Here is a 13,843-nt window from a genome sequence, read left to right as displayed (position 1 = left end):
CTCTGCACCCCGATAAGTGTTACGGTCGCGGTCCGTGTCTTTTTATTCAGTGTGCGTTTATGCTGCTCGCCCTCTTTCGGGGATGTTGACTCTTTACTTTGCCGTTGCGCCTACGGCACTTTCGTCCTGTGCGCACTCGCTCGATATGCCTTTCAGTGCGTATTATGAAAAAAAAAAAAAAAAACTGTAGCGTGTGTAACCTAGTTTAAGCCGAGGCGAGAACCAGCCTACTCTGTTCAGATCCAATGTATTTGAAGTCGGTGTCCCCCTCCCTCCTCTCCTGTCAGCGCGTACGGACCAATAGGGAGCGGGGGATAGCGAGCGGCCGAATATCCTCGCCCGACGGTGAATATTTGATCTACATTCACGTCTGCTGAAGAGTTGGAGTATAGCTATCGAAGGCATTTGCACAGTTAAGGACAACCAAGTTTGGTCTTTATATACTCGTTCATTATTTTCAGATATTGCACATATTGTAGTATCACTGTTTACATGATGTTTATCAGTTATAATGTATTACGCATGTGTGTGTTTAATAATGATACCAATAATAATACTTTGCCCATTCAGACAAACAAGAACCAAATGTTCTTGCTTCACATGCTCCAACAACCAAAACAAAACATCTGACATAAAAGATCATTTGTTTTTCATACATACATACATAAACACATACATGTACACATACCGTTTATCCCAATCTGTGTGTGTGATAGCCGAATCCATGTGAGAGTGTATGTGTGATCACGGCCTGTGTGTTTGGGAGAGTGGGGCAGGGTTTCTTAGGTAGTGGGATGATGTGTGAAGTCTTCCAGCCTGTTGGGACATTCACTAGACACACACACACACACACACACACACACACACACACACACACACACACACACACAAACTGTGTGTGTCTAGTGAATGTTGGATAATGGGCTGTCACACGCAGGCTTGCTCCTCACCGTGTATCTCCAGGGCAGAGGCTGATGTCGTCAGAGCTGGTGGAATTGAGGTGTCAAAAGATGCTGGCCAACTGAAATTCTGAAATTCTGAAAACCCGATCTTCAGCCAGGTACTGACTCCAGCACCTTCAATTCACCTCCCCTTTCAGAGATCCTAGTGGTTCTGAACCATGGTGAATAAAGTTAATTTGAAGAGACCAACTCATATGGTCCCAAATGACTTGTGGTGCTTCCTTGGCATACATGTTTTGCACATCCAAGTCTGTGACTACCGTGTGCGTGGGACTGTAGCACTAGGTCATCTTCTTGGGTGAATAATCTATTCCAGTTTAGCAGCAGACCTTTGAGTCTGTCACGGTGAACCCCGTTTTTGGCACCACGTTTAAATGTCAAAGAAGTGTGCAAATACTTCTTTTTTTTTTGTCACTAACTAACCTTTAGCTTTTTGAATGGTTGATGAATTTATTTATTTAACATTTATTTTTTTCTTGAGGGTTGGAAATGCCACCATGAAATCCATGTAATTGACGTTATGAAATTCATGAATTTTGTGTTATGTGTTTTTGTATATGACCTTGTAACCATGTAAGTACCGTCTGTGAAAATGTAATAAATATGTGAATTATAAAAAAAACATAGAAATAAAAAGAAGTGTGCGAATACAAAAATTGCTCTTAGCTAGAGCACGACCGATATATATATTTATATATGTTGATATTTTACCAGCCGATATTGGCATATTTCAGATAGGGTTGGAAAACTTTAGAAATGGTTTGATGTATGAATATTATAACCTCTTTATAAATCCTCTACTGTGGTGGATGAACCTTCGAACACATCCGCATAAACATTCCCAACACTAAGAGTTTTACGTCATGTTTTTTGTGAAAGTTAGTAGCTCCTTCCCATACTGTTCATTGGTTCTTTGAGATCAGGATTTTAATGCGATGTTGTGGCCTGAAGCATTGCTGGAGGGTGAGCAGCAAATCCCAACGAGCTGCTCCACCCCCAGGATACCACAGTTTATTATATATGTATGTATATATATATATATATATATATATATATATATATATATATATATAATATTTAATATATTGAATATCGGCCGATATATCGTCAACAGTATGTTTTCCTCTCTAAGATTGGTATTGGAATTGGCCCCTAAAATCCAGTATGGGTCTGGCTGTACTCTTAACACTGGTACATATGGCAGTGAACATGAAGAGTATAACATCCAGTGACGTCACTAGGCTGTTTTATAGGGGCTAAAGCCCCGGATATTATTTAATTAGCCCCAAATATATATTTAAAAAAATCGATATTTCTAAGTAGCCAATTCCTTCTAGATAGTCCTTCTGGCAAGAGAATAAACAGTTTATAAACATAACCAGACTGTTTACCACCTCAAGTGAATATAATATATGTAAGGTCTGTCTCACTTGTATTCATTTTACTCTGAAATAACATGAATGGAACTTTAGGTGTTTGGGGAGGAGCAGCACAGCAGTCAGGTAGCTATTTAAAGCTATAATAAACTGTGTATTTTGTTTATTTATGTAAAGCATTATAAAATAATTTGCATGCACAATAAAGCATACAAAATGTTGTCGTTTTCCCTCTGGGCTAAGCCCCAGATGTTTATGAAACCTAGAAACACCCATGATAAAATCTTCTAAATATCTGGCACGCTTCTGGCACGCTTGGGAGCAACTGACTCTGTGATGTTGTGAGCTGTGTGGATCCTGTTGCATTCCAGGGGATAAGAACACCATTGAGGTTGATGTCCTCTGGGTATATCACCTCTCTCTTTGCACACAAACACAGTTTGTTTGTTTCCCCTCATACTGTGCACCAAGTGAGGAAACTTAAAAGAATACACCGAGATGTCTGTTCATTGGCGGTGGCCTGTCCTACCAAGATTCAGACAAGATTGCTTGTTGTACGTCCATGAGGTAGGCATTCATCTCTGTTTGCCACTTCCATTGACTTTTAAAGCTATAGTAGCCTAGCTTTAAATTCAGTATGTTATGAGTAGTGGCTAATTCAAAACAAGTGCCAGTAACAAAACCACAAGATAGTACTTTTTCTACAAACTAACAGATAATTAGCCACTATTTACAGCACTGTGATTACCCTCCACATTGACCATCCAGCCAGAAGCAGCTGATAATAGAATTGCACAAGCAGCAAAGAACGGAACACATTGGAAAAAACTATTTTACGAAATTTACACCTAGACCTACAGATTTAAAATGTGTAGAACAATTTTCTGTTAATCCTCACAAAACACCAACAATAGAAGTATAACAAAATGTAATGTACAATATTACCTACAGAATTATATTTTCATCGCAATTCATAATTGTAAAAGTGACCATCTAACTTTTTATTATTAAGTTAACAATAAAGAGGATTAATGGTCATTTCTACAATAATAGATTTTCTCTTCTCTTCTCTTCATGAGGGGGAGGGGTTAGGGGAAAAGATTTTCTGCCCCTAACTGTATTCCCTCTGAATCCCCGATCTCTTATCAACCATGACCAAGTTGAATCCTGTGAACCCAAAAGCAGGTTCCAGATTATATAAAAACAAAATGATATCTTCAGCCTCATCACTCACAACAATATGTATTTAATTCCATAGAACCACTCCATCTACCCTATTGCTTTGACTCTTCCTGCTTTGAACTGAAAACCCATTTCAGTTCAAAGCAGGAAAGAGAAGTACGGCAGATGTGGTAATTCTTGCGGGTAGACGTAATATTAAACCATTTTATCAAATGGTTTAGCACCGCCCTAAATAAAACTGCAAGAAGCCCATGGGGGATAGACCTTTTGGATGTAATCCTTTGGTCTGTTTGTTAAGCAGTTAGATGTCCAAGGGGAGGGTGTGCGTGCATGCGTATGAGCATATGAGTCACCAACAGCCCATTCTCGCTGTGATTCATAGACATATGTGGTTAGGGAGGGGACATTGGCTCTTACATTGTTTGTCCACGTCGTTGACACTGGGTTTGTTAGCAAAGGGCACTGGGCTGAGTACTTTTCGACGACTTCTTGTTACGGGGAGGAATTAAAGTTTATGCTATATTGTATAATGTTGTATACATCTTTATAGAAGGAAATGGTTCCATTTTAATCCAAATAGATTGAGAGCAGATCTGTTAGGCAGTGCACACACACATCGTCCTTGAGTGTGAAGACTTGTGTTTTGATGAAAAAGCTTGTAGGTAAAGCATTTGAGGACACTGGTCTGTTGTATACACTCAGTGAAACAAAGCTTGATGCTTTCCTTCCTTTTTTGAGGAACAGATGCTATTTTGCCGTGTGCTGCTCCAAAGTTGTCAACATGCGCAGATTTGCAGAACTAAACACAGCAGCTGTGACCATGTTTCTTCATAGCTCACTAAAATCGACGAGACTCAAGGTTAACGTTGTCGATGTCGTGTTGCAGAGGGTAGAGCTACCTCATACATAAACATGCTCATTGAACAGCAAATGCTGCCTTTTATGAGCACAGCATATCTGGACACCTTTATGTAGCACTCGCTTCAAACGTCTCCCCTCACCAGAGTCACGCTTGAACCTAGAAACCCCATGGCTGTAAACAGATCAAAAAAACATTTGTTCCTCTCTCAGGAGTTGAACATTGACCAGTTATATTCCATGCAATAAATTGAATATACAATGCAATAACACAAAACACACCCCACCCTCCACAAGTCCCTGGTGAAGGCTGGGGTAAGGGGGGGCGGTAAGGGGTCTGGTCTAGTCTGCATGGTCTCTGTAAAAGCCTAGGAGAATTAACCAACTGTTGGTCTATTTTCAGCCAGAGAAAAGGTATACAAGAAGAGGAGAGGGCATCGAAGCACATTTCGTATCTTGTTATGAACCACAGACATTTCCGTTGACATGATCCGTTGATTTGCTAATTTGACAAGGAAGGAATTTAAAACAAGCTAATCTAATCGAGATCTTTGTAGGTTGGATGAGGAAACCCTGGAACACCAAGATTTCTTTTTTTGTCAACACTAACATGATTGTGGATAAAAATGTATTCATTCATATTGGGGTAAACGATCAATGATGTAAACCCAGGGTATTGCGTGTCAACATCAAAGTGTTAAGTTGCACAGCTCAGAGAGGGTTGAATAACCTCAGCCTGGAAGCGTTTGAATCGAAAAAATATAGTAATGGGAAGCTGTGTGAAGAACAACTTGATGTGTTGCTGGCCCTTCAAATCAGACCATGCCCTAATTCTTTGTTTTCATTTGGGTACCAGACTCCATTTATCCATCTACAATGTTTGTGTTTGTGTGTGTGTGTGTGTGTGTGTGTGTGTGTGTGTGTGTGTGTGTGTGTGTGTATCTGCGTGTGTGTTTTTGTTTGCAGAGTGTGTGTGTGCGTCTGTATTTGTGTTGGTTTTCCAACAGGGGATTTACTTCTTAAGTAACACAGGCATGATTAGGAAGCACTGCCATCTGGTAGTCAGTATGAGGTGCTGAAACACACACACACACACACACACACACGCACACACACACACACACACACACACACACACACACACACACACTCAATCATGTGAAAATCCAATCACATACTGTATGTGTCCAGACGGACACACACACCTTGTGATAAAAAAAAGCATGACAAAATGATGCCAAACTCTTTCTTTGTCTCTTCTACATTCCTATTCTTTAGAGCGAGACACACACTCTCACACACACACACACACACACACACAGTTTGAACCTTGAGTGTTGCGTCGGAGGCTAATGGCTGGCTGGGATCCAAGTGTCTAATTGTGCGATCCTGCGGGATTATAATAACAATCAGTGTCACTCAGCCTCTCCATGGGCTGCGTTTTCTCAGCCACTTAAGGGTCAAGCGCTCTAACGGGGGACAACTGTACTCAGGCAGGTGTCCAATCGTGATCGCTGATGCGGTAACACACATTATTATGAGGTGCCTCGATTGAACGCTGCATAGCATGTATAACAGTAGAGTATGTTGTCAGGCAGGAAAGCTGTGCTAGAACCTTCCTACTGCCCCTCATCTGTTCCATTTGGGGGCATAGGGTTCAGGGCAGCAGCCCTGTCACAGAGACAGGAGTGAGGCCGTTTGTTATAGGTATAGGTACAGGTTTTACTGTGTTATACTTTTAGGATCTATATTTTTTTAACCTTTGTCAATTTGATAAATCATAGTAATGTTATATTTCTTTGGCACATTAAAAATCATGTTTTTTCACAAATTACTGGTTTTAGCTGCAATTTGAGAACAAACAGCAAAAAAAAGGTTAGATTCCATAGGTAGGACATCCAATTTTTTTCTGCATATAAATGTATACAAAAAATATTTAAAAACATATTTATGTTATTTGTATAACTGTATCTATATATATATGCTGAGAATCGCCAACACAACTGTATACTAGCATTAAAAGTATGGCCTACATAACCAAGTATGTAATGACTTTCTACAAACTGAATAATACTATAAGGTAGTAATAATAATACTACCTAATAATAAAGTATATTTGATAGTTACATAATGACGTCAACATGCACGCTCTGCCTCACACGTGAGGCCGGTCCCTGTCCTATCAACCCACACCTACGGTCTTTACTCATCTGGTAGGAGTGAGGCCTGGCATAGTGAGTACTCAGCAGATTAAAGTGTGTGGCCCATGCCCACTTACATTACACACACGCTCACAAAATCTGTATCTGAATACATGTAGTGAATATTCATCTTTACCATGCAGTCGTTTGCAAGTATATGCTCACTATGTCAGCACATTATAGAGAATGGAAGTACAACAACACATTATAACGGAGACTGGTTGCCCTAGTGGGCAATGGTGCGAACATACGCACACACACACACATACACACACACACACACACACACACACACACAAACACACACACACAAGGGCGGCACTGTCCCCTTGTGTCCCCTCATATTTATTGTTTTCGCTTTAACTGCTGCATATGCTGTTGTTATAAATATCATTCTAAAAACATCAGAGCAAGCGGTCGTCATTATAACAGAGTTCTTACTCTGTGACACGTCAGGAAATCCCACTGGTGCGTGAGCGGGGGAGGAGACGGTCCACTTAATAAGCTTGAGCCACTGCCCCTCATAATAAAATGTAGCACAAACAAACACACACACACACACACACACACACACACACACCCACAATGATTCAATAGTTAAAGCAGACTGTCTCTGTGTTTACCCTCTACAGGGCATTCATTAGGTTCCAGAGAAGGGAGAGCCAAAGAGACCAAGGGCAAATGTGTATTTCAGAACACTGACTGCGTAGTGCGACACAGACAAAGAGAACGTTGGTGGAGTAGGAACCTTTTGGCCTTCTGGTACTTTACACACACAACTGGATTAACAGTGACCTTTTTACTACTGTAATGAATATGATCATGTGTACTTCAATGGGAAGTAGAACATATTGAGATATATTTAATAGATTTGGCCACGCATGGTTCTGGTTTAACGACTCTGACCTTTTGCGCATCTGTTACAATTATGGCGTGCAGATGTTTGAAGCGATTTGACGCCTGATGCTTCATCGAGCCGGGGTGGCAGTGCCGGCTTTTATCTCCATCTCTCCATGACGGCTGAATCGTGAAGGGCCTCTCGTGATCTGAAACTGAATAAAGATGATTCAATGCATAAGCCTTTAATCTGATAAACATCTCATGGATCTCCGTCTAAAGAACTATTTACATGCAATATTTTAGTGTATGGTTGTTTGGCTTGATTCCTGGAAATGGGGGGAAAAACAGCTCTTGGTAAGCGGTGTAAACAGATAATGTGTACAAATAAACAACATATACACACATGCACACTCACACACACACACACACACACACACACACACACACACACACACACACACACACACACACTTGTATTTAAAGGGGTAGGTTTGGGCATCTCATTTGTATGAGATTAATGCAAAGTTATTAGGGTCCAACAACACATCATCTTCATCTGAAGTTATATGACCGCCACATAACATGTTTATTATAAGGCAGGTCAACATATTGTCATATAAATAGTGTTAGGGACGTAAGCTTGTTTAGTCTCATTATATGTTTGTACAGAAACAAAGAAGCTAATTGCCGTCAATTTGACTTCACCGTCATGCTTTTGAGTTGCCAAAAGTTCATCGCTATAGCAATGACAAAGCTCTGTAGTGGCTTCAGGGATATGTGTGTGTGTGTGTGTGAGTGTGTGTGTGTGTGTGTGTGTGTGTGTGTGTTTTGGGGGGCGGGGGTGGGGGAGAGACCTCTATCAAAATAGGTCTCTTCCATTTCATAGACAAGCACTGGACCAATGGACCCAGTGTCAGTGCTAATTTCCAGATTGGGATTACCTCACATGGCTTCGTCTCATCATTGTGTTTGAATCTTACCGAGGTCAACAATGTGTGTGGGCGACAATGTGTCGACTCGATGTGTGATATGTTTTATAGTATACTTTTTCTTTTTTTTTTCTTGATTGGAGAGTCCGACATGAAGTCATCGAAACAGACAGTGGTAGAGCCTCACCAAAACACTTCATGCGGACTGTTGCGGAAATTAACAGAAGTATCTGAGCACGGCTGGGGAAGAGGTGGGGGTCGTGGAGGCATGAGCGCAGTTCCATAGCGCTGCCCAACAGCTGTAGACATGACATGTAAAGCTGTTCAGGGGTCGGGGGGGGGGGGCTGATCTCCATGTGAATGTCAATGATCTTAATCTTCTGCCAGATGGCAGGATCTGAAGTAAATAAATAGAGGATGCAAGGAGAGAGGTCGCTGTGCTTTCCCTATGCAGGGGTTTCAGTGCAGTCATCCTCACCGGCTTAGAGAGTTGAACAGGATTGTTAGGGCGGGCCAGCATTGACTCATGGGAACAAGGAAGGCCGCGTGTACTGATTCCACATGGTTCAGGGTCAGGGTTTTTCCATTCTTTTAAACTAACTATATGTTGTATTGTATGACCTTTGAAGCAAGTAAGGAGTGAACAATGACTGCCCGTCGTTAAATTGTCATTTTTGCTTGAAATTTGAGTTCAGTGTCAGGCTTGGAACGGAAGGTGATCCTAATCAGAGGGAGAAAACAAAATTGTCAAGGCAACACTGAATTGTACATTGGGTACATCAGTGCCGCTACTGAGGCAAAAAAGCAGAGGGCCAACGCTGTAGGGAACTTAATTACATGAAAAAACAGTGAACCAAATTAGTCATCAACAGATGACACACATTTGCATAGATCCAGCAGTGAATGGGGGTCATTACAGCTGCAAGATTGGGCTGAGATGATTATGTCAAGCAAACATCAGGCGAAACACGTGACAGGCGTGACGTGACTCTGTTTGGAGAATGTAAATACAATAAAGGAGCTCTGGAGAAGCAGATGGGGGCCAGCAGCTATGGCACATGGCGGGTATAAAATGGCTAGGACAGCCGTTTGATATCCTCCAATCCAGCTCCACACTGCATTTTAGTTTGTTTTCACACACTTTGCCATGTTTTGTCACCAACACTCGTTTAGTGTGCCGTTCGTATGAATGGCACACTACTGTCCCAGAAGTGGGAGTCACATTGGGAGTCAGTGATCAATGTTAGTGAGTGAGTTAGTGAGTGAGTTTGTTAGTGAGGTTAGTCTCTCCAGACATTATAGAAAATACACGATTAAATAAATAACCTGTAAGTCATAATGGTAATTTAGTCAAAGCACTTTTTTTTACCAACACACACCCCAGTCAGTCGGTTGGATCACATCGTCAATTTCTGACAACAAACCATTTAGCTTTATTTTTTTCAACAAGTGATTAGTATAAGATCATTACGAAGCTGTGGTACTTTTTTCCAACAGCAAACCGTAAAGCAGCCATCAGAGATCCACACACTAGCCATCATGGTGGCCTGTTCTCGTCTCCATGGCGATATGCAGTAATCCCCCCCACTGCGTCATAGAGATGCTTTGTTCTTCTTTCTGAGGAGCACCCCCAAATTAGCAGGCCTTCATGGATTTATGGGCTGGTGATAAGCCAACAGTTGCTATGTTTCTATACTGAACGCTATCGCATTCCTGCCCAGTGTGGTCTTTTTCCTCCACTTATTACCTGTCTCACCTCATGCTCCCTCCATCTCTTTCTTGATACCTTCATGTTTCTGAAACCAAACCTACTAACCGATTTTTGTTTTTGGATAAAAATAAAATCTTTCTTTAGTTCTCGTTGTTTTTATTCCTTAATTCATCAGCCTAAGTTATTAATGTGTTCATCCGTCTCTTTGAACTGTCTAGTTCAGTGAACGATTCCGATGCCCCAAGGCAGCGTTGGACCTGGGCACTGGCCTAGTGGGGCATGCCAACGCTGTCTAGTACCATCGGCTTAACTTTGTTTTAGGTCTTGTGATGTGGTTGGCCACTGGGTGCACAATCCTGCCCCTGACCCAGTCCACAGCCTTCCCTATGAACTGCCCATTCTCAAGCCGATTTACTAAGGCGCCCTTTTTTTTAAATGCGTGTTCATTACTATTGTTATGATGGTGATGGTGATTATTGTCGTTGTTGTGATAAAGACTGATATCACTATGACTGACTGTCATAGTGATTCAAACACATTTTGTTTTTCTATTGCATTGGTTATTGTTTCAAGGATATCTTTCATTTTATTTATTTTCTTTTTGCTATAGAATTTCGTTCGCTATAGGACAGCTGACCGCCCAGCAGCACTAGGGATTCCTCAGGAAGTACCCCAGAGTCCAGGTGCCTGCGCCCTGCTTCCTCCTCAGACCCACGGCAGAAGCACCAGCTCTGTGACCCCCTGCTGGCTCAGCTGCTAGAGGGAGGTGTCCAGGAAAACCTTTCTGCGCAGCGTCACCAGATGAATCAGTGTATCACAGTGGTGCTAGCGGTGCAGTAGTGGAGTCAAGTAGGAGTAAGGACAAGCAGTACAACGAAATGCCGTTTAACATCGAACCAGTAGTGCACTCATTAATAAGGGCTTTTCTTTATAGCAGTGTTTAAAAAGAATACATAACACACAGATTGCAGTTTATCATCAATAAGTCCATTGTTGAAGTGCATAGAGTTTTGAGGAATCAGACAGCCCATAGACCATAAATAGAATGCAGTATGATCATATAAAGTGCATTGTTGAAGTGCATTAATTAAGTTCTGTGTAAACTGATGTGTGAAGGATCCATTGTTCTCCTTGTGTTTCAGGCCTCCCTCAAGATGGACCGTGCCAGCAGGGCTACCTAATCTGAGCTGCTGGGCTGGCGGACCTCATCTGGGAATCCTTCAACCAGAGGAGAGTCCCCAGTCATACCATGAAGAGATAAACTAAAATAGTTGGGGTTATGTTATGGGGCCAAACGTCTGATAGCAGTAAAATTGGCGTTAAATCACCATTTCCATGTTGATAGCATTAGAAGGGAACTGGTTAAAAAACCTTTGGCTGGCGTTCAAGGAAGTTAAGCTTGACATTTATAGTAGCCCTACATCTCTTCTGCTTGATTCTCAGAGCCCACCCCGCGCTTCATCCCCACTATAATCCTACCCCAACAAATGCTTGCATATCATTTACGAAGCCTGTTTCCCAATCTGATTCCCACCCTTCCTTCTTCTCGCGGGATCATCTCTCTTCCAACCCCACTTTCCTTAATCCCTCTTTAAATGGTCTTTCTTAATCAATCCTGTATGCTAAATTTACGCCAGTATTGGAGTTATCACATGAACTTGCGAAGACTGTAGCTGATTTGCGATATTAGGATAACTGTTCTTGGAGGGGCAATCTGGCCCTGCTTTAGTGCTCTTAAGCAAGGGCACTGCGTTCATTAATGGTGACTGATAATAAATTGCCTAAATATTATTTGGTGAGGGAGGTGACCTAAAAATTGTAGTTGAAAAGCTTCAAAATAGCCTCTTGTTTTCTCCATGAGGTATAAAGGTAGATGATGCATTTACATCTAGCGCTCTCTGCTGGCAGAAACTCGTTTGGCATTTATCAACGGTCATTGTTAGATCAATGTCAAAAACTGGATCTGGGTTGGCCACTTTGTTGAACAACAATAAAAAAGTTGCCTGAAGCAGTCAGACAAAGGGAAAATACAAAGTGGATTCCAATGTGAGTGAGCAAAACATCCGCTGGTCAGTGAGTAACTGGGTCGAACGGACGGAGAACAGACACACGGGTCCCTTGGAAAGCAGGCTGAACAGGAGTCGCTTGTGAACAGGTGTGTCGTTAAAACAGTCTTGTTTTATCCCAAGCTGGCAATCAGGCTGGCCATCAGCAATCAAGTAAAGAAGGCGGTCAGTTTAATCAGTCAGGTAGTCAGTCTTTCAGTCGGTAATCACACAGATACTTGGGGGGTAAGGCATTTGTTCCTGATTGAAGTGCAGAGTCACCTTCAGGGATAGACACCTGCAGAACTGGCAGGAAAGACAGACACACAGTTGTGATTCCAGGGGAAGATCTCATTGGAACCACCCTTTTTTGTATTTTCTTAAGGGGACATCAATAATATCCCCAACTAGAAAATAGGATCTGCTGTAACAAACGGTTAAGTTTGTACAGTTTATGTGTGAATTATTTCAGCTTCTATGAAATATATCTTTTCAATCACATCATTTTTTTTGGAAATAATTTATATTGGGTGGGGGGGACCACTTCATGTATTTCAGAAGTTGGAAGAGACCCTTCGTAACCCCTGGATCTGTGCCCATGAGTGGCAGCCTTGATAAGAGCTGATTGAATTCTCTAAGTGCTAAGGAAAGGTGTTTCAATTCTTCTCTTCAACTCACCTTTATTATAGGACCATACTGGGCCATACTTTATGCAAGGAATCTCACAATCTCACAATTCCTCCTTGCATGAGCCACATTGAAAGTGACGCACCTTTCGGCCGTTCACGAAAACAAACTATCAACATGACAACATCTTCTGTCGCATAATTAAGTAGCCTAGTGGAAGTGCAGTCAGATTATCTTAGCAATGCAGTTGTCTTTTCTTCGGTCCTTATGAATGCCTCCACAATTCTTTTCAGAGGTCAAGGAAAGAAATTGTACTCACTATTTGCCCAGAGCCTAGGATTTCTTAATTGTTTTATCAACATTGGATTTATGTCAGGATGCCGGGAAGAGAATTTCAATAAATATATCAAAGAATGATTCTTAAATAAGTGGCCTACCCTAGCTTTAAGATCCTAAAATGCATTATATCCTCACTAATAGTTAGAGATTCTGGGTATGGGTATTAGGTAAATTAAATTCCAGCCATACATTGCGGACCATTTGTGAACCGGGGGCATTACTGGCCAGCTTTATTATTTCATCATCAATACACTTTGGATGAAGTGTTTGGAGTCTTTGAAATAGCAAATCCAGTTGAAACTTTCGATACCTTTCATCTGATTGTATTTGTATGACCTATTGTTCACAGAGGATAGCCATGAAGTACATGGAACATAAAGTCATTCCCAACTCCTTAAGGAACCAGGCAAACAGTTAAGAGACTTCCTTGTCAGGAATAGTGAGTGGCAGGCACATAGTCTTAGTCCGTCCAACTGAGTATGTTCTGTAATATCAAGTAAAAGATGTTAAAGATGCTCACTGAACATAAAGCATGTTGTAATGGCAGCATGGGTCTGGTGAACTCCTCGTGGGAACACAGGGAGCTGGAAGATGAAGAACTAAAGGTGAACTCAGCATAAGCCTTACAGATCTGTCAGGATGGGGCCATTGATGGGGTTGGTGGACGACAGACTTTCTGGTTTCTCCCTGTCATCAAGTTGTGACGAATAGCATTAACTACTGATTTACAGTCATAACAACACTATGTTTGCACGAACACAACCCTTTCCCAA

The sequence above is a fragment of the Pollachius pollachius genome, assembly GCF_949987615.1.
Source record: "Pollachius pollachius genome assembly, chromosome: 7".
Taxonomy (NCBI): domain Eukaryota; kingdom Metazoa; phylum Chordata; class Actinopteri; order Gadiformes; family Gadidae; genus Pollachius; species Pollachius pollachius.
This window is presented reverse-complemented; position numbering follows the sequence as displayed.